The sequence below is a fragment of the Globicephala melas genome, chromosome 7 (genome assembly GCF_963455315.2).
Source record: "Globicephala melas chromosome 7, mGloMel1.2, whole genome shotgun sequence".
Lineage (NCBI taxonomy): Eukaryota > Metazoa > Chordata > Mammalia > Artiodactyla > Delphinidae > Globicephala > Globicephala melas.
In genome coordinates, this window is record NC_083320.1 from 63,869,691 (window position 1) to 63,880,884 (window position 11,194).

Genomic DNA, 11,194 nt, shown 5'->3' on the forward strand with positions numbered 1-11,194 from the left:
AAAAGCACTTGGCAGGTAGTTAACCTTATCTTCCTTCGCCACAGTTCTATTTCATGCCTGTGTCAGCGAGACCAACTCCTAAACTGTTTGCTCCTTCTACTGAAATCATCCATATGTCACAACTGCTTCTTAACAAGTCACAGAATCATTGATCCTTAGGGTTGAAAAGGATCTTAAAAGTAATTTAGCTATATATAATGACATTGGGATAACATGACATAAAATTAAGCAGTCATGATGTGAAATTAAATATACAATATGACCTTGTGTGTGTGTGTGTGTGGTGTACGTGTGTGTGTCCTGAAAAATGTAGACATCACAATGTTAACAGGGTTGTCTCTGGGTGTAGGATTACTGTTGCTTTTAGTCTTCTTTCCTACACTTATTCACATTTTCTTTAATAAGTAATACCAGATTATAGGAAACACTGGAGAATCACTTTTAAAATTCCAAGGGGAAAATTTTTCAGCCTAGAATTCTATACCGATCCAATTAATTATCAATAGCATGCTGAAATGCAGACATGTTAGACATGAAACTACTAAAAAATGTATCTTCAACTTGTCCTTTTAGGAAGCTCAGTGAAAATGATTTATTACAAAACAAGGGAATAAGCCAGTGAAGCAGAAGACATGGGATGTAGGAAACAAAAAACCCAAACCAAAAAATCTTTGAGGAAATAACTAGGAAAGTGGACATGAAAACAGTCATGGAAAGAAATCACCTTAGAAAGGAGAAGAGGCTGAATTGGAGAGCTTGTTGTTTTTTTTTTTTCCTTTGGGAGAAATAATTAAGAAGAAATTAGCTCTGATATGTCCCTAGATGTCATTTTCAATGTACAGAGTTATTCACACATTCACTCACACAGCACCTATTTACTAAGCATATATTATGTGCCATTGCTATGCTAAGCGCTGCTTAGAACAGACAACCAAAAAATCATCTTTTTCTATGTAGCATAAGAAAACAATGGTTAATATCTCCTTTAATTTCCCCCCACAGCCCCATTTTATAAATGAAATCTTCTCTCCTTGTAATAAATAAGGATGTCAAGTTCAGGGGGTTTGCATAACTTTCTTAAGGTTGCCAATTAACAAGTGCCAGGGCTGACATTGAAACAAGGACTTAAAGCCTGTGTTGTCTTTCCTCTGTTCAAAGTTTTCTCTTCTTCTTCTCCTTCTCCTTCTTCTCTCTTCTTCCTGTTCTTCTGGAAAAGAAGTCTCTGCTAGGAAATCCACTTTCTTAGAATTGTATACTTAGCAAAAATGGTGAGGAAAAGAATTTTGAAATCTCTCCTGGCTGGCCACTTTGCAGATGATGTGTCTGGATAAATCTGCACCTGATTGTCTATGACAACCCGCTCCTGTATAGATGGATGCCCAGCAGACGATGCTGCAGCTCGCAGCCTGAATTACTGCCGCACTTCGCAGAATGTCTGCTCAGCATAACCGCAAATGGAAAATAAACTTGTAAACCATCGTCAGTGATGTAGGTCAAAGACTTGACGTGCTGAAGTGTCTTTAAAGTTGTTGTTCATTACAGAATGCCCTTTTTCAATGGGCAGAATTCATTTTCTCCTCCTTAAGTGTGCTCAGTGAGGGGAAAACGGATTGCGAAAGGAAGACGAAGGTCTGATTTCCTGGTGCCCTGTGTGAAATACATCGTCTCTTTCAAAGCGAGGGTCATTCTCTTCCTTCTTCTCCTCACCCCGCGACCTCACCCCACTCCACAAAATTCCTTCTCCAACAGTCTGTCACTCTCAGGCAAACTGCCCCAAGGTACCCAAACTCTGTGTCCAGCTGTGAGAGATTTGCTGGGTGTGGACAGGTGTGCCGTCTCTCTGATGTTAGGTTGGATACAAGCCCTCAACTAACCTCAGGTTTGGTTAGCACAGTGGTTTCAGGTTTCAACTCTGCAAACCAGGACTGCCTTGGTTCTGATCTCAGCTCTATCTCCACCGAGCTCTGTGACTCTGAACAAGCTATGTAATTTCTCTGTGCCTTGACTTAGGAATGATAACAATAGCCCTTTCTTTGTAGGATTTTAATGGGCACTAAGTGAGGTCATGTATGTAAAGCACTATTGGCAAAGCATGTGGGTGATTTGGGGTTTTACCAACTTCCTTTTCACCTGTCATCCTAGCCTCAAAATCATATGTCCCAGGATTACAAACGAAAGATTCCCACAGTATGATCTGTCTCCATGTAACTGACTCTGGATTCGATAAGCAGTTTTCATTCCCAATCTCTTCTCCCTGATCAGACACTGTGTCCTCTATAGAAATGCACTCAGCTCTGATGCCTCACGTCTGCAGTTCCATGACTCTGCTGCTGCTAAATGCTTAGACTCCAGACACATCTTTCCTGCCCAAGAGTGAGCACCTTTCTCTTTCTACAGTTGTTCCTCCCCTGGCACCTCACAAAACCTGCTAACTTAGAAATCTGTGTCAGGATTCCGGCGAAAATTTAATTGGTAACTTTCTCAAAGTTATACATTATTAAGAGGTTCTTAAGGGCCAAACAAGGTTTCCAAAAGGGAAATATTTCCCCTCAAACCCAGAAAATGCAACTAATGCTCTATGTCAGCTGTCTGGGCTACTGTATCTCCAGTCCTGAGCACAAAGGACAATTCCCCCACTTACCAAACCTCCTCCATGCACGTCCAGGGCAAGCCTGAGTCCCCTGCGGTTCACTAATCAGGGATAAGGAGACAAGCCTGTGTCCAGCCTGCTTTTAACCTTCAAGGACGCTGAAAACCAAAACCAACAAAACCTGTGAAGGAAAAGAAAGCCTACCTTTTCCTTAAAGATTGGGGCAACCCCAGGATCTATCCTAGGTGTGTCTCTATCTTCCTCCATTTCTCTTTCCTCTCCTCCTCTCTCCTCACTTTACACACATCCACGGCTTAATAACCATCTTTAAATGTGTAGACCTCTGGGAGAGGGGTAGCCCCACCCTCTCCATCCTCTCTGAGGAGGAGCAATGCTCATCTGATGACTGCGCCCTTCCGAGAGTAAGCAGAATCACTGCGTCTTCAAAGACCAGTTCATGGGGTGCCTCTTTCACTGGTTTCTTCCTTTCTCCTGGCTTGGCTATTAAAGACGAATTCGCAATCACTCAGGAGGGGAGGCTCTGGAACCTTGCTCTGTCTCTGCTCTCTGTGCAGCTGCCCTGCTCGGCTGCCCCAGGGCCTGCTGCTTCCAGGTAGACCTGGCCACCCCCTGCTGCTCTTGTTGACTTTCCCTGGACTTCCGTCTTTCTCTTCACCATGCTTGCATGGGGTAGAGATTCAGCCATCACCCCTTTCTCTCTCAGCCTCTCTCTCCCTCTCCTTTTTCTCTTTCTGCCAGATAGCAGCTGCTGTAGTCGGGGCCTTGTTTGGTTAAGCAACAGGACTTGGGAAATAATGTCCATTTTAAAACAATTTTTTTTGAATTTTTGAATTTTTTTTACACAGTAGGTTCTTATTAGTCATCAATTTTATACACATCAGTGTATACATGGCAATCCCAATCACCCAATTCATCACACAACCACCACCCACCCCGCTGCTTTCCCCCCTTGGTGTCCATACGTTTGTTCTCTACATCTGTGTTTCAACTTCTGCCCTGCAAACTGGTTCATCTGTACCTTTTTCTAGGTGCCACATACATGTGTTAATATACGATACTTGTTTTTCTCTTTCTGACATACTTCACTCTGTATGACAGTCTCTAGATCCATCCATGTCTCTACAAATGACCCAATTTCATTCCTTTTTATGGCTGCATAATATTCCATTGCATATATGTACCACAACTTCTTTATCCAGTTGTCTGTCAATGGGCATTTAGGTTGCTTCCATGACCTGGCTATTGTAAATACTGCAGCAATGAACATTGGAGTGCCTGTGTCTTTTTGAATTATGGTTTTCTCAGGGTATATGCCCAGTAGTGGGATTGCTGGGTCATATGGTAGTTCTATTTTTAGTCTTTTAAGGAACCTCTATACTGTTCTCCATAGTGGCTGCATCGATTTACATTCCCACCAACAGTGCAAGAGGGTTCCCTTTTCTCCACATACTCTCCAGAATTTGTTGTTTGTAGATTTTCTGATGATGCCCATTCTAACTGGTGTGAGGTGATACCTCATTGCAGTTTTGATTTTCATTTCTCAAAAAATTTGTGACGTTGAGCAGCTTTTCATGTGCTTCTTGGCCATCTGTATGTCTTCTTTGGAGAAATGTCTATTTAGGTCTTCTGCTGATTTTTGGATTGGGTTGTTTCTTTTTTTAATATTGAGCTGCATGAGCTGTTTATATATTTTGGAGATCAATCCTCTGTCCGTTGATTCATTTGTAAATATTTTCTCCCATTTTGAGGGTTGTCTTTTCATTTTGTTTATGGTTTCCTTTGCTGTGCAAAATCTTTGAAGTTTCATTAGGTCCCATTTGTTTATTTTTGTTTTCATTACTATTACTCTAGGAGGTGGATCAAAAAAGATCTTGCTGTGATTTATGTCAAAGAGTGTTCTTCATATGTTTTCCTCTAAGGAATTTTATAGTGTCCGGTCTTACATTTAGGTCCCTAATCTATTTTATTTTTGTGTATGGTGTTAGGGAGTGTTCTAATTTCATTCTTCTACATGTAGCTGTCCAGTTTTCCCAACACCACTTATTGAAGAGACTGTCTTTTCTCCATTGTATGTCCTTGCCTCCTTTGTCATAGACTAGGTGACCATAGGTGGTGGTGGGGGGTTATCTCTGGGCTTTCGCTCTTGTTTCATTGATCTATATTTCTGTTTTTGTGCCAGTACCATATTGTCTTGATTACTGTAGCTTTGTAGTATACTCTGAAGTCAGGGAGTCTGATTACTCCAGCTCTGCTTTTTTCCCTCAAGACTGCTTTGGCAATTCGGGGTCTTTTGTGTCTCCATACAAATTTTAAGATTTTTTGTTCTAGCTCCGTAAAAAATGCCATTGGTAATTTGATAAGGATTGCATTGAATATGTAGATTGCTTTGGGTAGTATAGTCATTTTCACAATATTGATTCTTCCAATCCAAGAACATGGTATATCTATCTCTCCATCTGTTGGTATCATCTTTAATTTCTTTCATCAGCGTCTTATAGTTTTCTGCATACAGGTCTTTGGTCTCCCTAGGTAGGTTTATTCCTAGGTATTTTATTATTTTTGTTGCAGTGGTAAATGGGAGTGTTTCCTTAATTTCTCTTTCAGATTTTTCATCATTAGTATATAGGAATCCAAGAGATTTCTGTGTATTAATTTTGTATCCTGCAACTTTACCAAATTCATTGATTAGCTCTAGTAATTTTCTGGTGGCATCTTTAGGATTCTCTATGTATAGTATCATGTCATCTGCAAACAGTGACACTCTTAGTTCTTCTTTTCTGATTTGTATTCCTTTTATTTCTTTTTCTTCTCTGACTGCCATGGCTAGGACTTCTAAAACTATGTTGAATGATAGTGGTGAGAGTGGACATCCTTGTCTTGTACCTGATCTTAGAGGAAATGCTTTCAGTTTTTCACCATTGAGAATGATGCTTGCTGTGGGTTTGTCGTATATGGTCTTTATTGAGTTAGGTTCCCTCTTTGCCCACTTTCTGGAGAGTTTTTATCATAAATCGGTGTTGAATTTTGTCAAAAGCTTTTTCTGCATCTATTGAGATGATCATATGGTTTTTCTTCTTCAATTTGTTAATATGGTGTATCACATTGATTGATTGGCCTATATTGAAGAATCCTTGCATCCCTGGGATAATTCTCACTTGATCGTGGTGTATGATCCTTTTAATGTGTTCTTGGATTATGTGTGCTGGTATTTTGTTGAGGCTTTTTGCATCTACATTCATCAGTGATATTGGTCTGTAATTTTCTTTTTTTGTAGTATCTTTGTCTGGTTTTAGTATCAGGATGATGGTGGCCTCATAGAATGAGTTTGGGAGTGTTCCTTCTTCTGCAATTTTTTGGAAGAGTTTGAGAAGGATGGGTGTTAACTCTTCTCTAAATCTTTGATAGAATTCACTTGTGAAGCCATCTGGTCCTGGATTTTTGTTTGTTGGAAGATTTTAAACCACAGTTTCAATTTCATTACTTGTGATTGGTCTGTTCATATTTTCCATTTCTTCCTGGTTCAGTCTTGGAAGGTTATATCTTTCTGAGAATTTGTCCATTTCTTCCAGGTTGTCTATTTTATTGGCATAGAGCTGCTGGTAGTAGTCTCTTAGGATGCCCTGTATTTCTGCGGTGTCTGTTGTAACTTCTTCTTTTTCATTTCTAATTTTATTGATTTGAGTCCTCTCCCTCTTTTTCTTGATGAGTCTGGCTAATGGTTTATCAATTTTTTTTATCTTCTCAAAGAACTAGCTTTTATTTTATTGATCTTTGCTATTGTTTCTTTGTTTCTATTTCATTTATTTCTTCTCTGATCTTTATGATTTCTTTCCTTCTGCTAACTTTGGCTTTTGTTTGTTCATCTTTCTCTAGTTTCTTTAGGTGTAAGGTTAGATTGTTCATTTGAGATTTTTCTTGTTTCTTGAGGTAGCTTGTATTGCTATAAACTTCCCTCTTAGAACTGCTTCTGCTGCATCCCATAGGTTTTGGATTGTTGTGTTTTCATTGTCATTTGTCTCTAGGTATGTTTTGATTTCATCTCTGATTTCTTCAGTGATCTCGTTTATTTAGTAACGTATTATTTAGCCTCCACATGTTTGTGTTTTTTTCCCTGTAATTCTAATCTCATAGCGTCGTGGTCAGAAAAGATGCTTGATATGATTTCAATTTTCTTAAATTTACTGAGGCTTGATTTGTGACCCAAGATGTGATCTATCCTGGAGAATGTTCCGTGAGCACTTGAGAAGAAAGTGTAATCTGCTGTTTTTGGATGGAATGTCCTATAAATATCAATTAAATCTATCTGGTCTATTGTGTCATTTAGAGCTTGTGTTTCCTTATTAATTTTCTCTTTGCATGATCTGTACATTGGTGTAAGTGAAGTGTTAAAGTCCCCCACTGTTCTTGTGTTATGGTCGATTTCCTCTTTTATAGCTATTAGCAGTTGCCTTATGTATTGAGGTGCTCCTATGTTGGGTGCATATATATTTATAATTGTTATATCTTCTTCTTGGATTGATCCCTTGATCATTATGTAGTGTCCTTTCTGGTCTCTTGTAACATTCTTTATTTTAAAGTCTATTTTATCTGACATGAGTATTGCTACTCCAGCTTTCTTTTGATTTCCATTTGCATGGTATATCTTTTTCCATCCCCTGACTTTCAGTCTGTATGTGGCCCTAGGTCTGAAGTGGGTCTCTTGTAGACAGCATACAGATGGGTCTTGCTTTTGTATCCATTCAGTGAGCCTGTATCTTTTGGTTGGAGCATTTAATCCACTCACGTTTAAGGTAATTATTGATATGTATGTTCCTATGACCATTTTCCTAATTGTTTTGGGTTTGTTTTTGTAGGTCCTTTTCTTCTCTTGTGTTTCCCACTTAGAGAAGTTCCTTTAGCATTTGTTGTAGAGCTGGTTTGGTGGTGCTGAATTCTCTTAGCTTTTGCTTGTCTGTAAAGCTTTTGATTTCTCCATCAAATCTGAATGAGATCCTTACCGGGTAGAGTAATCTTGGTTGTAGGTTGTTCCCTTTCATCACTTTAAGTATATCATGCCACTCCCTTCTGGCTTGTAGAGTTTCTGCTGAGAAATCAGCTCTTAACCTTATGGGACTTCCCTGGTAAGTTATTTGTCTTTTTTCCCTTGCTGCTTTCAATAATTTTTTCTTTGTCTTTAATTTTTGCCAATTTGATTACTATGTGTTTCAGCGTGTTTCTCCTTGGGTTTATCCTGTATGGGACTCTCTGTACTTCCTGGACTTGGGTGGCTATTTCCTTTCCCATATTAGGGAAGTTTTCAACTATAATCTCTTCAAATATTTTCTCAGGTCCTTTCTCTCTGTCTTCTCCTTCTGAGACCCATATAATGCAAATGTTGTTGCATTTAATGTTGTCCCAGAGGTCTCTTAGGCTGTCTTCATTTCTTTTCATTCTTTTTTCTTTATTCTGTTCCACAGCAGTGAATTCCACCATTCTGTCTTCCAGGTCACTTATCCGTTCTTCTGCCTCAGGTGTTCTGCTATTGATTCCTTCTAGTGTAGTTTTCATTTCAGTTATTGTATTGTTCATTTCTGTTTGTTTGTTCTTTAATTCTTCTAGGTCTTTGTTAAACATTTCTTGCTTCTCTTGATCTTTGCCTCCATTCTTTTTCACGGTCCTGGATCATCTTCACTATCATTATTCTGAATTCTTTTTCTGGAAGGTTGCCTATCTAGACTTCATTAACTGTTTTTCTGGGGTTTTATCTTGTTCCTTCATCTGGTACACAGCCCTCTGCCTTTTCATCTTGTCTATTTTTCTGTGAACATGGTTTTTGTTCCACACGCTGCAGGATTGTAGTTCTTGCTTCTGCCGTCTGCCCTGGGGTGGATGAGGCTATCTAAGTGGCTTGTGCAAGTTTCCTGATGGGAGGGACTGGTGGTGGGTAGAGCTGGCTGTTGCTCTGGTGGGCAGAGCTAAGTAAAACTTTAATCCCCTTGACTGCTGATGGGTGGAGCTGGGTTCCCTCCTTGTTGGTTGTTTTGCCTGAGGGGACCCAACACTGGAGGCTACCAGGGCTGTTTGGTGGGGCTAATGGCTGACTCTGGGAGGGCTCCCGCCAAGGAGTACTTCCCAGAACTTCTGCTGCCAGTGTCCTTGTCCTCACGGTGAGCCACAGCCACCCCCTCCACCCCCCACCACCACCCACATGCAGGAGACCCTCCAACACTAGCAGGTAGGTCTGGTTCAGTCTCCTATGGGGTCACTGCTCCTTCCCCTGGGTCCCGATGCACACACTACTTTTGTGTCCCCTCCAAGATTGGAGTCTCTGTTTCCCCAAGTCCTGTTGAAGTCCTGCAATCAAATCCCACTAGCCTTCAAAGTCTGATTCTCTTGGAATTCCTCCTCCCGTTGCTGGACCCCCAGTTTGGGAAGCCTGATGTGGGGCTCAGAATCCTCACTCCAGTGGGTGGACTTCTGTGGTATAAGTGTTCTCCAGTTTGTGAGTCACCCACCCAGCAGTTATGGGATTTGATTTTATTGTGATTTCGCCCCTCCTACCGTCTCATTGTGGCTTCTCCTTTGTCTTTGGAGGTGGGGTATCTTTTTTGGTGAGTTCCACCGTCTTCCTGTCGATGATTGCTCAGCAGTTAGTTGTGATTCCGGTGTTCTCGCAGGAGGGAGTGAGAGCATGTCCTTCCACTCAGCCTTCTTGAACCAATCTCTTGTTCTTTTTTTTTTAAGTTTGATTTTCAAATGTACTTTTTACTGCTTTTTCTCTCTCCCTCTGGATCTGATGGATGTTTTCTAGTTGTATCTTGCATGAAACAAAGGGAAAATTATTAGCTTAGAAGAATAAGGTAGTGGAAGCCTCTGTTGTTTTTACTTCCTAGCACCCATTCACTCTTCTCCTGGAAACAGTTATCCAGTTTATCTCTGGGAAGCTACCCTCTTTCCCACCTTCCATTTATATTTGTTGGGTGGAGCTCCCACCCCCTGGAGCAAGTGGCTCAGGCCTGGGCGATCACAGCATTGCACCACCCTGGCCGCAGTGTTTGTTTCAGGGAGAAGAAACCAACGAGACAGTTTCTGAGACTGTTAGGAAAAGGCTCTTTTCCACTGAACTTGAGATGGGAAGATGTTAGGTTGGAACTTCTGGTGGCCATCATCAGTCACGAAGGGACAGCGTGCCTGAGAATGGAGCCAATACACAGTGGTGTGTTATGATATGGATGGAAAGAGACCTGGGGACTGCGCTACAGGACAAAGCATCCTTGAAGCCAGCTCCACCCTTGAACTTCTCATTTACAACCCAATAAATTCTTTCTTCTTAAGCCAGTTTGGATGAGATCATTGATCAGTTAACCTGGGGAAAATGCCAATTAAAGAAGGGGGGTTCAATTCCAGGCTCTCCAATTCAGTTTACCACACTTTTCATCATTCAGATTTGGGGCTCATACCCACATTAATCGTAAGATGGTGCTGTGACTTTCTTCAGCTATTGTTCCTTGTGCTTTCATCTTCCCTAGCTAATGTTAATGGGGCAGGGTTTGAGTGTTCCTGGATTCCCTGGTGACAGTATCTTCTGGACACAACAAAAATGACATTCCAATTTGGTAATTCTTAGATTCATTTTTTCTCAGAGCAGACTTTTAGCTCTTACATTAAGATCTATGATCCATTTTGAATTAATTTTTGTGTGTGGTGTGAGGAATCAGTGAGGTAAAATCATTTTTGTTGCCTGAGGATATCTTACTGTTGCAGATCATTTTTTAAAAAGATTATTCTTTCCCTATTGAATTCTCTTGGCACCTTTTTTGAACAACATTAGACCATAAATGTAAGGATTTATTTTTGAACCCTCAATTCTATTCCATTGATCTATATTTCTATCCTTACACAGGTACCCCACCATCTTGATTTACTTTGTAATCAGTTTTGGAATTGGGTGATATAAATCCTTCAGGTTTTTCCTGTTTTTTTTTCCCTTCAAAACTGTCTTGGCTATTCTGGGTTCTTTGCTTTTCCATGTAAATCTTAGGATCAGGTTGTCAATTGAAAAAAAATTTAAAAACCTGCCGGGATTTTGAATATTGAATCTTCTAATCCATGTACATGGAATGCCTCTCTGTTTTTGTTTTTGTTTTTGTTTTGTGGTACGCGGGCCTCTCACTGTTGTGGCCTCTCCCGTTGCGGAGCACAGGCTCCGGACACGCAGGCTCAGTGGCCATGGCTCACGGGCCCAGCTGCTCCGCGGCATGTGGGATCCTCCCGGACTGGGGCACGAACCCGTGTCCCCTGCATTGGCAGGCAGACTCTCAACCACTGCGCCACCAGGGAAGCCCTGCTTCTCTGTTTTTAAAGATCTTCTTGATTTATCTCAGTAATTCATTGTAGTTCTCAGTATACAGATCTTGTACTACTTTTGTTAAATTTATTCCAATAAAAAAATTTTTTTGATGTGGACCATTTTTAAAGTCTTTATTGAATTTGTTACAATATTGCCTCCGTTTTATGTTTTGGTTTTTTGGCCCTGAGGCATGTGGGATCTTAGCTCCCCGACCAGGGATCGAATCCACACCCCCTGCTTTGGAAGGCGAAGTC